Raw genomic sequence first — 14,801 nt, 5'->3', positions numbered from 1 at the left:
TATAATAGTTTGGGTCTGGGATCCCAAATCCAGCGGGAGGCTCAGCCAGATCTAATAAGCAGAGGGCTAACAATTCATGGAAATCCAGAGAGGGGGCGAGGGTAGTGGCTTTGTTTAGTGGACAATGCAGAGGGGCCATCGGGGGGATTTAGGTGTTTGTTTCTTTGTTTTCATGAAACTCCAGCTGACACTGGGCTTCCTGGGGCATGACCAATACCAACTCAAAAAGGGGGAAACTGTTAAGAGCCCACGATCCTGTATAATGAGCGTAGCTACTGACTGAGCCGCCCCATGGACAGTTTGGGGTTGACTAGAGAAGGACTTGCCCCTATTCCCGTGGTACAAGGCAAAGATATATCCATGTTTGGAAGTCTTTGCAGAGCTTTGCTGCGAAGCTCAAATTTAAATTTAAACCACTGATGCGTACCACACCCTGCTGGCTTTGTCTTGGAGATTTATCAGAACCCACTGAAATGACCAGTTGCAGAATGAAAAGTGTGTGGATGAAAGTAATGCATATGGAAGTACCTTGCACAAAGCCTGACACACGGCAGACATAATAAATGTGGGTTGAATGGAATAGTTAAATCCCAGCTGCAGAGCATGGAAGAGGGGTTTCTGGTGAAACAAAGCTGTAGAAGGAGATTTTCAATATCCATCACAGGGACGGGACTGGCAGAGAGAGAGGTACTGCCTGCACAGTGTGATGTCCCAAGTCCCTCCAATTTCAGGTTCTTTCTGCCACCAGAAATGCAAATTTCCCTGAAGAGATTGTACTAAACCTGCACAGTTATTTGCACGTCAACATTAGTGAGTCTTCTCTGCTTGAGCCATGCCCACCCCCACCTTTTCTACCACCCCCTTCCAACTCCCCTGCCAAAAGCAAATTTTATTAAGGAGGAAGAGAATACAAGAGTATCAGCTTCCTAAATGTGGGGGTCAGGATGTTATCAAGAGGGAAGGACACCTGGTGGCTCAGTCGGTTGAGAGTCCAACTCTTGGTTTAGGCTCAGGTCATGATCCCAGGAGTCATGGGATCGAGCCCTGTGGGGCCTGCTTAGGATTCTTTCTCTTCTCTCTCTCTCTCTCTCGCTATGTCCCCTTCCCTGCTCTTATGTGCACACATGCATTCTCTCTCTCTCTCTCTCTCTCTCTATATATATATATATATATGAAAAAGAATAAGGAAAAGTTTGGGGTTTGCTTAATGGGTGGCTTGAGCCAGACGCCTTGAGGAGGAGTCCAGGAGAGGGGGCCTCCAGCATCAGGGGCAGGTGTTTTTCATCCCAGAACTCTCCTGTTAGCCCCATAGATCTCTTACAGGTCTCTGGAGATCAGGCTCCCTCTGAAGAGTGGCCTCAGTGGCTGCACCTTCGGCCTGATTCTGCCTCTCCTGACGTGAAGCACATCCCAACTCATCCTCTCCCTGTCTCTCTAACTCCCTCCCAACACACACACACGGGAGCCACATAGCTCGCCCTGTCCGCTCTATCGGCGGGCCCCTGTTTGCCTAGAAAGAAGAAAAGGAGGAGGAAGAGGAGAAGAGGAGGAGGAGGAAAAAGGAGAAGGAGAAGGCAGGGAAGGGGAAGGAGAAGGAGAAGAAGAGGAAGAAGGAAACAAAAACAAAGAGCAGAGAATCTTTTCACATACTTGAAAGACTGAAGAGCTGGCAGTCTGAACCCCATGAATTATTCCCGCTGAGCAAGAGGTCTGAAAAACACCAGAGCATCCAATGTGACGGCACATCAGGGCTGATGGATTTAGAGACTAATTTCATTCTCGTAACAGGCATCCTTTCCGACTTCATTGACAGTGCCTGAGCTCTCCACTTAGCAGCATCCTATTCTTAGGACGGGATGTTATCAGCTGGTCGTTCTAAGCATTTTCTATGCCTTGTCTTATGGAACAAAAGAGCCTAGAGCTGGGCCCCTAAGTGGCCTCCATCCGCTGACAAACCTTCATCTTGCCTTGGGTGGGCCGCAATAAGAGGCTCATTTCAAGCAGATGTCTATTTAATGGTCTGGAAAAGAGTTGAGATGCTTTTAAAAATAAAAATAAAAGAGAGAGCGAGAAGAAAAGAACTCACTCCCACAAAACCTCAGAAACTTTCTTTGATCAAGATATCCTCCCTTGCTGTATTCCTGCTATAGAGCATAAACCCATTTCATTCTTTCCATCATGTTAATAGCTGTCTGTCCTGTTGTCCCTGGTGTTTGCACAAGACTCTAGGGGGAATTAAATACAAGTAGTATGGAAGAGAAAAAATATGGATACATTATTTATAATTTACTGTCGCCTGAAATTTCATTCAAGGTCTACTTGTCTTTCAGAGACATGAATATAAATGAGGAAACAAATATTCCCCGTAGAGCAACAGGGACTTGGTGAAATGATCTTCTGAGACGCAGGTTTCATTGTCTCTTTTAATACTATAAGAAGCAAACAAGACGCTCACTAAAGCTTGTCCTCAGAGACAGCGAACACTATAAAATAGGTTGTCTTGACCTTGAGGTTAAGCGAAGACAATCATTTGTGGAGGTACCCAGAGATGAGTAATGAGAAGTTTTCTTTATTACCTTTGCTCCAGTCTATCCCACATCCAGGCTGAGCTGCTCTCTGGGGCTTTTCAGGAAAAGCTCTGGGAGTCTATTCTAACACAAGCTTCAGTTCTGAAGCTGTAAAAATTAATAAGGATTGGCAAATCCCGGATCCCTGGACAATAGATAGTGGGTCATGCAAATCCACGTAATTATCAGTTGGGAATTCCAATGCCCACTGTGCACTGCTTCCTACTCTCATTTATACCACACTTCCCCCTTCACCAAAGTAGGGAACTGGAGAGGATTCCCTCTGCTCCACTACTTAGAAACAGCTGGCGTGCCAGCTCCGTTGAAATAAGCAATCCCCCAAAAGAAGAGGCCCACCTTCTCCTTTCTTGGATACCTGACTGTGTGGAAGGAGGGCACTACAGACCCCATTTGAACAAAGTATTCCCATCCATGACCCCCAAGGGCCCTCTCTATATTTATTCATTTCTTTCTTTCTGCTTTCACCTTTTCTTGTGCCTGCTACACGCAACCGGTCTGAGGTGTTGAATTTGTGTCCTTTGGTTTATATGTGTTTTTGAAAAATGTGTTCTTGGGCAAGTTTTGAGTATATTTCAAATGTGTGCAAACGGTATTGGATTACACGATTCATTCCCTGCTCTCGTATTTTCTACTCAGCGCTGTTTTTAAGACCCATCGATGCTGTAGTACAGGTGCCTAGTCTCTGGCTTCCAACTGTTGCAAAACACTGCGTGCTGTTCATCCATCGCATGTTACCTCTCCATTCTCCCAAGATGGACAGCAGATGGTCCCCAGCCTCCCACACCACAAATGGTGCTGCAGAAAATACCTTATATGTGCCCTCTTATGAATCAGTGAGGCATCACCTTTGGGATATGTTCCCAGAAGAGGAATGACTGGGTCAGGGGGTATGTGTTTACCTGGTTTAACTAAGTATTGCTCTTTGGCATGGCTATGCTAGTCCACACTCCCTACGGAAGTTCATGACGGCTCCTGTTTCCTAATGACATGATCCAGCTTTGTAACTTTTGACAGTCTAATAGGCATAATTGAGATTTAATTTTCTGGTTGAATTTCTTTATTTTTTTCTTTTCTTAAGATGAAATTTATTGTCAAATTGGTTTCCATACACCACCCAGTGCTCATCCCAACTGGTGCCCTCTTCAATACCCATCACCCACACTCCCCTCCTTCCCACCCCCCCCCCCCCATCAACTTTCAGATTGTTCTCGGTTTTTAAGAGTCTTTTATGGTTTGGCTCCCTCCTTCTCTAACTTTTTTGTTCCTTCCCTTCCCCCATGGTCTTCTGTTTAGTTTCTCAGGATCCACTTAAGAGTGAAAACATATGGGGCGCCTGGGTGGCGCAGTCGGTTAAGCGTCTGACTTCAGCCGGGTCACGATCTCGCGGTCCGTGAGTTCGAGCCCCGCGTCAGGCTCTGGGCTGATGCCTCGGAGCCTGGAGCCTGTTTCCGATTCTGTGTCTGCCTCTCTCTCTGCCCCTCCCCCGTTCATACTCTGTCTCTCTCTGTCCCAAAAATAAATAAAAAACGTTGAAAAAAAAATTTAAAAAAAAAAAAAGAGTGAAAACATATGGTATCTATCTTTATCTGTATGACTTATTTCACTTGGCAGAACACTCTCCAGTTCCATCCACGTTGCTACAAAAGGCCAGATTTCATTCTTTCTCATTGCCACGTAGTATTCCATTGTGTATATAGTTGAATTTCTTTAAATAATAACAAGTTTGAGTTTAAACATCTCATCTATGCTTGTTAGCCTTTCGAGTTGCCTTTTTCTATAAATTGCCTGCACATACAGCCTATCTTTCTATCAGAGTTCCTGTGATAAGTAAGTGTTACCTAGCATTATTTGAGTTTCTGAAGTCTTTAAGTCTTTACCTGCCTGTGGGACACAAAGGTATTCTTCTATGTGTACCTTTATTAACTTTCTAGATTTTTTATATTTAGTCATTTTTATGTGGTATTAAGTAAGGATATAGTTTTTTTTTTATTTTTTTTTTAACATTTTTATTTATTTTTGAGACAGAGAGAGAGAGAGCATGAACAGGGAGGGTCAGAGAAAGAGGGAGACACAGAATCTGAAACAAGCTCCTCAGAGCCTGACACGGGGCTCGAACCCATGGACTGTGAGATTATGACCTGAGCCGAAGTCGGACGCTCAACCGACTGAGCCACCCAGGTGCCCCAAGGATATAGTTTTTTAAGTTTATTTATTTATGTTGAGAGCGAGACTGCATACAAGCAAGCAAGGGAGGGACAGAGAGAGAGGGAGAGAGGGAATCTTGAGCAGGCTCCACGCTATCAGCACAGAGCCCAACATGGGGCTTAAACTCACGAACCATGAGACCACAACCTGAGCCAAAACCAAAAGTCAGACGTTTAACTGATTGAGACACGCAGCTGCCCCAGTAAGGATACAGTTTCATTTTTCTTCATATGGTAAGCCAGTTTCCTCAACATCATTTACTAAGTAATCCATCTATTCTCCATTGATTTGTGTTGCTTTACTGTATATTAGGTTTCCATATGTACATGTATCCGTCTCTGAACTCCGAACTCCATATTCTAGTCCATGGTCTGCTCTATAGCCAACACTACATTGTGTTTTAATATCGATCACTCAGTATCTTAATATTAATATCTCAATATTAATATCACTTTTCTTTTTTGAAGTTGACTCAGCTCTTGTGACCTTCATTGTCCCATAGGCATCTCAAAATAAGTCTATCAAGTTCCACAAAAGAAATTTCGTCTTGAATTTAGACTGGAATTGCAATAATTTTATAAAGTAATTTGGAGAGAACTGACATCTTTAGAATACTAAGTCATCCCTTCTAAAAGTATACAATGTGTCTTCATTCATTCAAATAATATCTGTGCTCTTTAATAGGATTTTAAGTATTTCTCTATAACATTATGTTCTTGGCTAATTTCTAAACAATTTACAATTTCTTATTGCTCGGTGACTTTCATTGAACTTTAAAAATTATTTTCTAGTTCCTTATTGCTGATATGGAAAAATGCTATGGATTTTTGCGTATTGATCTCATACCCAGCAATCCCACTGAGCTCTTTTATTAATTCTAATTATCTATTATTTCTGTTGATATTTTTAGGTAAATGTTTTATATCATTTACAAATAATAATGGTCTTATCTATATATTTCTAATCCTTATACCTCTTATTTATTTACTTTTCTATCCCTTGTCCCATTAGCTGGGACCTCAAGAACTATGTTAAACTGAACGGTGAGATTAGGTAACCTTTACTTGTTCCCATTCTTAAAGGGAATGCTTACTTGTAGCTTCATGTTGCATACTTTTTGCTAAGTCTTCATTTTTAAGCTTCTTTTTGATGGGAAAACAGAAGCTTTTCTAAAATAAAATAAATATAGGGGCGCCTGGGTGGCTCAGTCAGTTAAGCGTCCAACTTCGGCTCAGGTCATGATCTCGCGCAGTCCGTGAGTTCCAGCCCAGCGTCGGGCTCTGTGCTGACAGCTCAGAGCCTGGAGCCTGCTTCATAATCTGTGTCTCCCTCTCTCTCTGCCCCTCTCCCATTTGCACTCTGTCTCTATCTCTCAAAAATAAATAAACATTAAAAAAAATGTTTATTGAAATAAAATAAATATATAATTAGCTAATCTTAAATAAACCAAGGTAATATTCGCTTAGGTTTGAAGTTTAAAACATTTAAGTTAAAGAATTTTCTTCTATTTGAAGCTAAGAGTTTTTGTCACAAACTTTGTGGTTAAACTTTCTCAAATCGCTTTTTTCTGCATCAACTGAGTTAATTATATGATTTTTATCCTTATCTTAATAACGAGATAAAGTACACTGATAGAGTTTTCTGTATAGTCCTAGGAGAAACCTCACCTGAATGTGATTTTTTTTTAATGCACTGTTGGGTCTGATTAGGTAAAATTTTGTTTAACCTGTTTACACATCTACAATCATAAGTGAAATTGACCTATACATTTTCTCATGTACATGGTTCCTTATTGAGTTTTGAAATCCATGTTTCACTAGATTCATTTAAAAAATCTAGACAATTTTCATTCTTTTTCATACTTTTTTTGGAGTAGCTTACAACAGAACCCATCACTAAAACCATTAGGGCATTTTTTGTTGTCATTTTGGTTGTTTCTCTTTGTTTTAGGGATGTGAGATGGACTAGTATCTCTGCATTATCTGTCTAAAGTCCCAGTTTCTTCTTATACCAGTTGTGGCACTTTATAACCTTCTAGGAGTTTATTCATTTCATCTGAGTCTTAAATTTTAGTAGCATGAAATTCTTCGAAAGACTTTATTTTTAATCTCTACTATATCTGCAGCTATTTTCAGCTTATTTTTTTTTTCAGCTTATTTTTGGCAACTTCGGTCTTTATTTTTTAATCAGCCTTATTAACATTAATCAATATTAATATTTTCAAAGAGCCAGCTTTTAGATTTAAGATCCATATTCATGTTTACTTGTCCCTATAAATTTCTTAAACTGATCAATATAGTACCTTCCCTGCAGCAATCCAGGTACTTGAGCATGTTCTCAAACCCTCTGGACTCTTCCCCACTCCCTGTCCCTTTCACCTTCACCCAAACCAACCCTGTGTGGATTTGGGCTGTGGGTTGTTAAAAATAGGCATTTTCCCCTCCTGTTTTGTGATAGTCTTTTATTTAAGGCAAAAAGAAGACATCTTACTCAAGTATTTAACCACGCTTACTTTTCATATCTGTAGCATTTGTCACTCTTCTGAAGTGTGCTTCCTCTAGATTTTCCAGAAAGGATTTTGTAAGGCAGACCTCATGAAATCTCACATGCCCGGAGCATTTTTTTTTTTTTTAATCATACCCTCACATTTGAATTGCAATGTGATCAGAGATACAAAATGTTAGGTTCCAATATTTATTTCCTTTATATTTTAAAATATTCCATTGTCTTTTCATATGCAGTGTTGCCACTGAGAAGTCTGATGTCAGTCTGATCCTTGTTCCCTCTGGAGGCGGTCTGCTCTTTCTAGAAGCTTTTAGAATGTTTCTCTTTCTTTTTTACAGTCTTCCACTTCACCATATGTCTTGGGGTTTGTTTTTCTTTTTATCTTTCGTCCAACACTCCTAGAGCCCTTTAAATCTGAGGTGTTTTATCTTTAATTCTGAGACATTTATCTTCATTATTTCTTTAGATATTTCTTTCTGTTTTTATTTCTCCTTTTTAGGACATCTATTAGTTAGATGTTGGAATGTATATTCTCTCCTCCAAATCTCTTAGCTTTGTCTTTATGTTTTCTTGCCTTTTATCTTGCTTTTAAATCTTTTCAGAAAGTTCCTCCATCTGATCATTCAAGTCATTTATTTGTGTTTAGCTGGATCTAAATTCTCCATTCATCCCATCCATTATGTTCTTACTTTCAACTATTATATTATTCATGCCTAATATTTCTACTTAATTGTGCATGATTTTGGTTATTTTTTTATATTGTTAATTTCCTTTCTTACCTCCTTAAATAAAGCTGTCATGCTTAATTTAAACTTGGACCTACTATTCTAATAGTTCTGCATCAGGTGATGGATGTCACACAGACTGTGGTCTTTCTTTCTCAGTAATCTTACTCTCCAGTGATGGACATTCTGGCTTATGCGCTCATGTCTCTTTGGGGTTATCAGCTGCTGTGTCTGTTATGTGTGTAATAGAGAAGAACCAAGGACACACGAAGAGGTAGATAATGAATAGTCCATGAAAGTATGGGGGAGAAACAAAAATAGAACTTCAAAACTTTTTTCTGACCTACTCTTTTTCTCTTTTTTTTTGTACTGTTTGTGTCTGGTTTTTGTATCCAGGTAATGCTGGCCTTATTGAATGAGTTGTCAATGTTCCCTCTTTTTCCATTTTCTATAAAAGAATGTATAAAACTGGTGATGTTCCTTTTTTAAATGTTTGATAGAATTAATAATGAAGCCATCTGGGCCTGGAGATTCTTTTTCTAAAGGTTGTAATCACAGATCCAATTTTTTTAATAGTTATAATCTTGTTCAGGTTACCCATTTCATCCTGGGTGACTTTTGGTAGATGGTGATTTTCAAGGAAATGGTCCGTTTCATCCAAGTTTTTAAATTTATTTACATAGAATTGTTTATGATATTCAGCAGGATGGGGATGTTCAATCACTCTTTAGGGAGGGCAGTGAATTTTTTCAAACATCAATACCATCTGCCTCGGTTATAAGATGGCATTGTGAATGTTATAGAAGGACCTTATATGTCATTATACACAGGATTTTATCTGGCCAATTTTTAATTGTATTGTCTCAAATGTTTTCAGAAAATCTAACTGTAATTTCCCTTTTCATAATCATAGGAGTGGATATAGTGCTTTATATCCTTTATACCTTTAGCAAATATTGACTCAGCATCTACCATGAGTCAAACACTGTTCTAAGGTCTGAGGATAAAGTAATGAACAAGATGAACCAGATGCCCACCCTCCTGAAACTTATATTCAAGGGGATGAGGCAGTTGGGAATAGACAAAGGAAGGAAAACAGGTAATTTCAAGTAGAGATAATATTATTTAAAAAAATAACCAGTAATGGAATAGGCACAGATGTAAAGAGCTGACCTCTAGGACAGTTCTTATGGCAGGAAGTGTTTTCTGATTGTCACTTCCTTCCCCTATCATAGACTCTGGCCTCAACTAAGATGGTCAGAAGAGGCCTCCCTTTGAACTGAGATATTTGAGCCAGGGCTTAAATGATGAGAGCAAATTACACAAAGAAGAGCATTCCAGACCTAGTAAGAGTAATTACTATACCCCAAAGGAGGAATAAGTTTGGTATGTTCAGCAGATTAGAAGAAAGCCAGCAAGAGAGGGTATGAAATCCAAGGCAGAGCCAGAGCGTACCGGGCTTTGTAGGCCAAGGTAAGGATTTTGGATTTTCTTCTAAATGCAAGAAGCTATTGCAATTGGAGCCATTGCACTGAAGAAGCCATTGGAGGTTATTTGGCAAGAGAGAGATAGGATGAGATAGGATCACATTTACATTATTTTTAAAAAAGCACTCATTAAAAATGGAGAGTAGATATAAGTGGGGTCAGAATGGCAGGAAAAGACCAGACAGGAGGCATTACCATGATCCAGCCCTCTCCTTGCGAGGTCCAATCAAGAGCCACAGAGAGGGGCCAGGCTGACAGCTGCTAGTCTGTGATCAACTCATCTGCCATGGAACTGGGTTTCCTGATATAAGTGAATCCACAGAATAAGGCAAATTATGTCAGAATATTGCTCTGTAAGAGTACCTTTAGCTTATCTTTGAAAAGAAGATTTGGAAGCCTACTGAGTTTGCCCATGGTGGGTAGAGGCAGATGGTCTGCAGAGCTTGAGGACCTTCCTCAGCAACTCCGCTTCAGGTGAAGGTATCCAAGTTATCTATTGTTCAGTTGATTCTCCATTCCTATTATACCCTTAAAGACTTTTGTCACTTCTCCTCCCAGATTCCCTCTTGAATTGGGTCTTAACTCCAGTCTCACCCCAATCTAATTCATTCTTCACCCCACAGTAAGAACAATCTTTCTAAAAACTTGAGCTTAAAGTCCATCAATGGTCTCTTCATTCTACCACCTGCCCAAGATAGTTCAGCTCCTTAAATGCCATGATCCAGTCCCTACTTACCTCCCTGAAGCTCTCACTCATCCACTCAGACCAGCTCCTGGCTAACTCTGCAGTTTCCCAAATAAGCCATACTTTTTGTACAGACCTGGGACACCCTTCTCCCACCAATCTGTAGCTAATTTCTGCATCAGTTCCTAAAATAAGAAGTACTTTCTCAGTAGCACTTGCTAATCCTGCCACATCCCAGGCTCTACCGTTCCCCTTACCTTCATTAGCCCCAAGCTTCATTGAATGCCCACCTCCATGTTTGATAACTCTCTATATTTACCTCTTCCCCAGAGCACTTAGAGCTTGGGGTTATATTTGTTGGTTTCTCCCACCAGAGTGTGAGAAACCTGAAAGATGGGACTGCGTCCTTTTATTCTTCATATTCCCATCTTTTAGCACAACATTTAGAACTCAACAGATGCCCCCTATATGTTTGTTGGATGAATATATAAAAGAATAAACAAGTAATAAATTAGAAGATGCTATTAAGGAGGCTAAGGTGGTAGGTTTTCACAGCCCATGTGCGCTGAACAGGTAACTTTGCCCTGTCCATGACTTCAGACTACCCTCCACAAACCTGCCAACCAGAAACCCACTTCTGGGAAGAACAGTCTAAGTGCTGGTGGCCAGAGGCAGCCACCTGTGCTTCTGTGGAGCAGCACACTTTGCTGTGTAGTTACACAGACACCTGCTGAGGCTGTCCTCAGAAGGAAACACTGGCATCATGGCTTTGGTCCGGATGCTAAGGTCATATGAATAGGCAGATGCTCTCCAAAGCCATCTACTCTGACTCTTTTAAAGATGGCATCCAAGAGTGGAAAACAAGTAAGAGACAGGGCAGGGAGAGAAAAAGTCTCTTCCTTCACTCCCAGCCAGCTGGGGGTTGTCTGATTGTGCTGTATGTCACATAGCTCACTTCACCCCACTCAGCACTCAGCCTTCGGATGCCCAACACAAACCAATTTCTTAGCAATTCTTCCGGTGAGTGCCCCAGTCCTGTTGATCTCACAATTACACCTACAAACACTTAACCATGAGACATCCCAGTGTACCGATCACTTGGCATCGCTTTCCTCTTAACTTGGTAATCACTGCAGGTTGTGCTTTGAAAGAAAGAAAGAAAAAAAAGGCTCTTTGTGAAGCCAGGCCTCAGTTATGGTACCTCAGGGAACAAAAGTTTTTGGTCCTAAAATTTCTGCCTTGGAAAGATCACTGGAACGATCTATGTTAAGGTCAAAGGTGAGTTTCTGATGATATTAAATGGCGTGACATCTAGAGATGCCTGAAATCTGTCCTGACAATCTCCTAAGAATGTATGAAACCACAGTATACATGCAAGGAACACAGCAGAGCAGAAATCAGTGCATTCCTCTTTTTCAATTTTTTTAAATGTTTATTTATTTTTGTGATAATGACAGACAGAGTGAAAGTGGGGGAGGAGCAAGAAGAGGAGGGAAACTGAATCTGAAGCAGGCTTCAGGCTCCGAGCTGTCAGCACAGAACCTGATGTGGGGCTGGAACCCACAAAACATGAGATCATGACCTGAGCCGAAGTCGGACGCTCAACAGACTGAGCCACCCAGGTGCCCCTCGGTGCATTCTTTATAATCAGCTAAGCCAAGGTCTAACAACCCCCGACACAGAGCTTAATAGAAAAAAAAAAAAAAACTCAACACAAGGCTTAAACTCAAGGATAAATAACATCTCTTATTCCCTCTCTTTCCCAGGCCACCCAGCCTAAATCTTGGGACTGGCCTGCTCAAGACATACCTACTGGGAAAGATGGGGAAGGAAAGAGGGAGGGAGGGAGGAAGAGACTGAGACACTCAGTCTAGTCACTAGAGCATAGGATCTAGGCAGAGAAAGCAGGCTGCCGGGCCCCTAGGGGACACAGCGTGGCTTACCAACTCTATCTCTTGGCCTCTCTAAGAGGAAAATGTACCCGAGAAAGAGTGGAGTTCAAATCCAGCTGTTCCTCAGACTCATCTGAGGAGATCTGGTAAGACACTGATCCCCTGCCACCCCCTAATATTCTGATTCAGTTCATCTGCTGCAGAACCCAGGAATCTAGATTTCAATGAAGTGCCCACTTGGGAACAATTAGTGAGCCTCTGCCTCCTCTCATCTGGTGAAAAGGAATAATGATTTGATCAAGGACTAGTGATATGAGGCAAAACTCTGGCAATATTGACAGCCAGAGAAGGTGGAAAGGAGTGGTTTTGTGGTAGAGTTGTCTTCTCCAAACCCCAAGAAAACCCTAGTCGCTGCACAATGCTTGTTGATTGTCTTCCATTAATGCCACAGACTATGACGAATCTAGAAACAACCAGGTGGCCTTGCAATTTGTCAACAGTAAGACAAGTGTACCCGGCAACTATGCATCAGCCCCAAACACATTTGGTGAGCACCTCCACCATCCAGCCCAGGGTGGGGGCCCAGGAGGAAGAAAATACAGCCCTTCTTCTCCCAGGGGACAATCTGTGAGTTTCATCTCCTCTAAACTTTGAGACCGCTTAAATCCACTTTTTCTTTATTCATTTAGAAATAAATTTCTAAATTCTTTATTTATTTATTTCTTTATTAATAATAAAGAAATTTATTATTGAAGGAAGTGAAGGAAGAGACTTTTTCTCTCCCTGCCCTGTCTCTTACTTGTTTTCCACTCTTGGATGCCATCTTTAAAATAATAAATTTCTTTCTTTCTTTCTTTCTTTCTTTCTTTCTTTATTCCCATTTTCTGACTTAAAAAACATGAATCCATTTTTTATATGACAGTCTTTCAGATGTTTCAAAACTTCTCCAGGGCAAATTCATCTCAGTTCACTATATTTATTTTTGGTAGACCTACCTTTAAAGCAACTAATGTGTTTGAGCCTTTTTAAAGTATCACTAACTTTAGTATTAACAAATATTAAATAATCAACATCATCAAGGTGAAGAAACCTGTATAACATCATTTATTTACCTATCCTGAAGTTTGGTTCTATTTTAGATGTGTATTTGTATGAGGGTTGGGGGAAGATGTTCTGTTGGGGACACATTGGATATTGGCAAAAAATTGGGAGTTCTGGCCCCTTTAAGGAGCTAAGCTGATTAGGGAAAAAGAACTATTTTTATTTTATTTTATTTTATTAAAAAATGTTTAATGTTTATTATTTTTGAGAGAGACAGAGCATGAGCAGGGGTGGGGCAGAGAGCAAGGGAGACACAGAAACAGAAGCATGCTTCAGGCTCTGAGCTGTTAGCACAGGGCGCGACATGGGGCTCGAACCCACAAACCCACAAACTGTGAGATCATGACCTGAGCAGAAGTCGGATGCTTAACCGACTGAGCCACCCAGGGCCCCAGGGAAAAAGGACTATTTAACACATGAGGTAGGAGCGAGCTGATGGCCAAGAACGTTCTGTGCTGATCTTCTCAAGCAAGAAAGTCGGGCAATGAGGGAAGAGTGGAGAAGGGAAGGAAGACAGGCTGGTTGCTGCAGAGACCAGGTGGAGAAAGGCCCAGAAGCCAAGACATAATCACAGTGCTCCCGAAGCAACAGGGAGAGGGGAAGTGCTCGCTTACACCTGTCCCCTGAAACATAATTGTAACCTCTATAAATTTGTGGAGTCAAGAACTCCAATCAGGCTCTAAGACATGCTGGAGACAAAAGTTAAGAGCTTTTCCTCAGCTATTTAAGAAAATCAGTTTGGGGGATAAATATGTTTAATTTGAACATAGAACTTCCTGAGGTAACTTTAACCTTTGGGGCTTTATATGTTTATAAGATAAATACAGACATCAATTAATCCTTTGCTGTATGGATAGATGTAGATCGTGTGAACTGTATGCCTATGTGACATTCCATTTAGTCAACTGTAGGGAGTACTTGACTTGGGGTCCCAACACTTGAGTTCACGCGACCAGTGGAAGTTGTGTGATCTTCCTGAGTACAGTTTCTTTGTCTGAAAAATAACAATCCAGTTGATCTATAACAATCAGCCTTTCTCTCCAAGTTTCTTGCAAGAATCAACTAGAAATAAAACGCACTTTGTCAAGTATAAGTTTTATAGAAATGTATTGTTACTCCCTGGTACAAATGTGTCTGAAGGAGGAGGCCCCCTTGTTCTAAACTACCTTAAATGGCAGTGCCCCTTGACCATGGTATGACAGCAAGCTGGACAGTTCCTGTGCTAGGAGTTAGCACATCCACTGAATCCCAGTGACCTCTTCCTAACACAGGATGCTTCACAGATGATCTGTGACAGGAGCCTTAGATGACCAGAGTGTTCAGTGAGGATATTACATCACCTTCCCTGTGTGGCATTATGCTGTCCACTTGCTCTGACCCCCCAGCTGACTCCAAGTGGCCCTCTGTCACACCTGTAGTGCACCGAGCCCGCCACTAGGGGACACGGTAGTGAGTGATACGTGAGGTCCCTACCCAGACTCCTCATAACTGCTACAATTCAAGGATGCAAAACCACATCAACTGCACTCCATTGACCCTGAACATCATTGTATTTACAGAGCACCAGAACCACTTTTCCTTACGCGGCACGCTCTTCCTTGTGCTTGCCCTAT

General features: G+C 41.2%; 1 protein-coding gene across 1 annotated transcript in view; it reads left to right on the top strand.

Annotated features, from left to right (window-relative positions):
• TNR (tenascin R) overlaps nucleotides 1-14,801 on the top strand; it is an 83,874-nt gene that overhangs the window by 56,272 nt on the left and 12,801 nt on the right. The gene's annotated exons all lie outside the window — the stretch shown is intronic.

The sequence above is a fragment of the Panthera tigris genome, chromosome F3, assembly GCF_018350195.1.
Source record: "Panthera tigris isolate Pti1 chromosome F3, P.tigris_Pti1_mat1.1, whole genome shotgun sequence".
In the NCBI taxonomy this organism is placed as follows: domain Eukaryota; kingdom Metazoa; phylum Chordata; class Mammalia; order Carnivora; family Felidae; genus Panthera; species Panthera tigris.
This window is presented reverse-complemented; position numbering and strand designations above follow the sequence as displayed.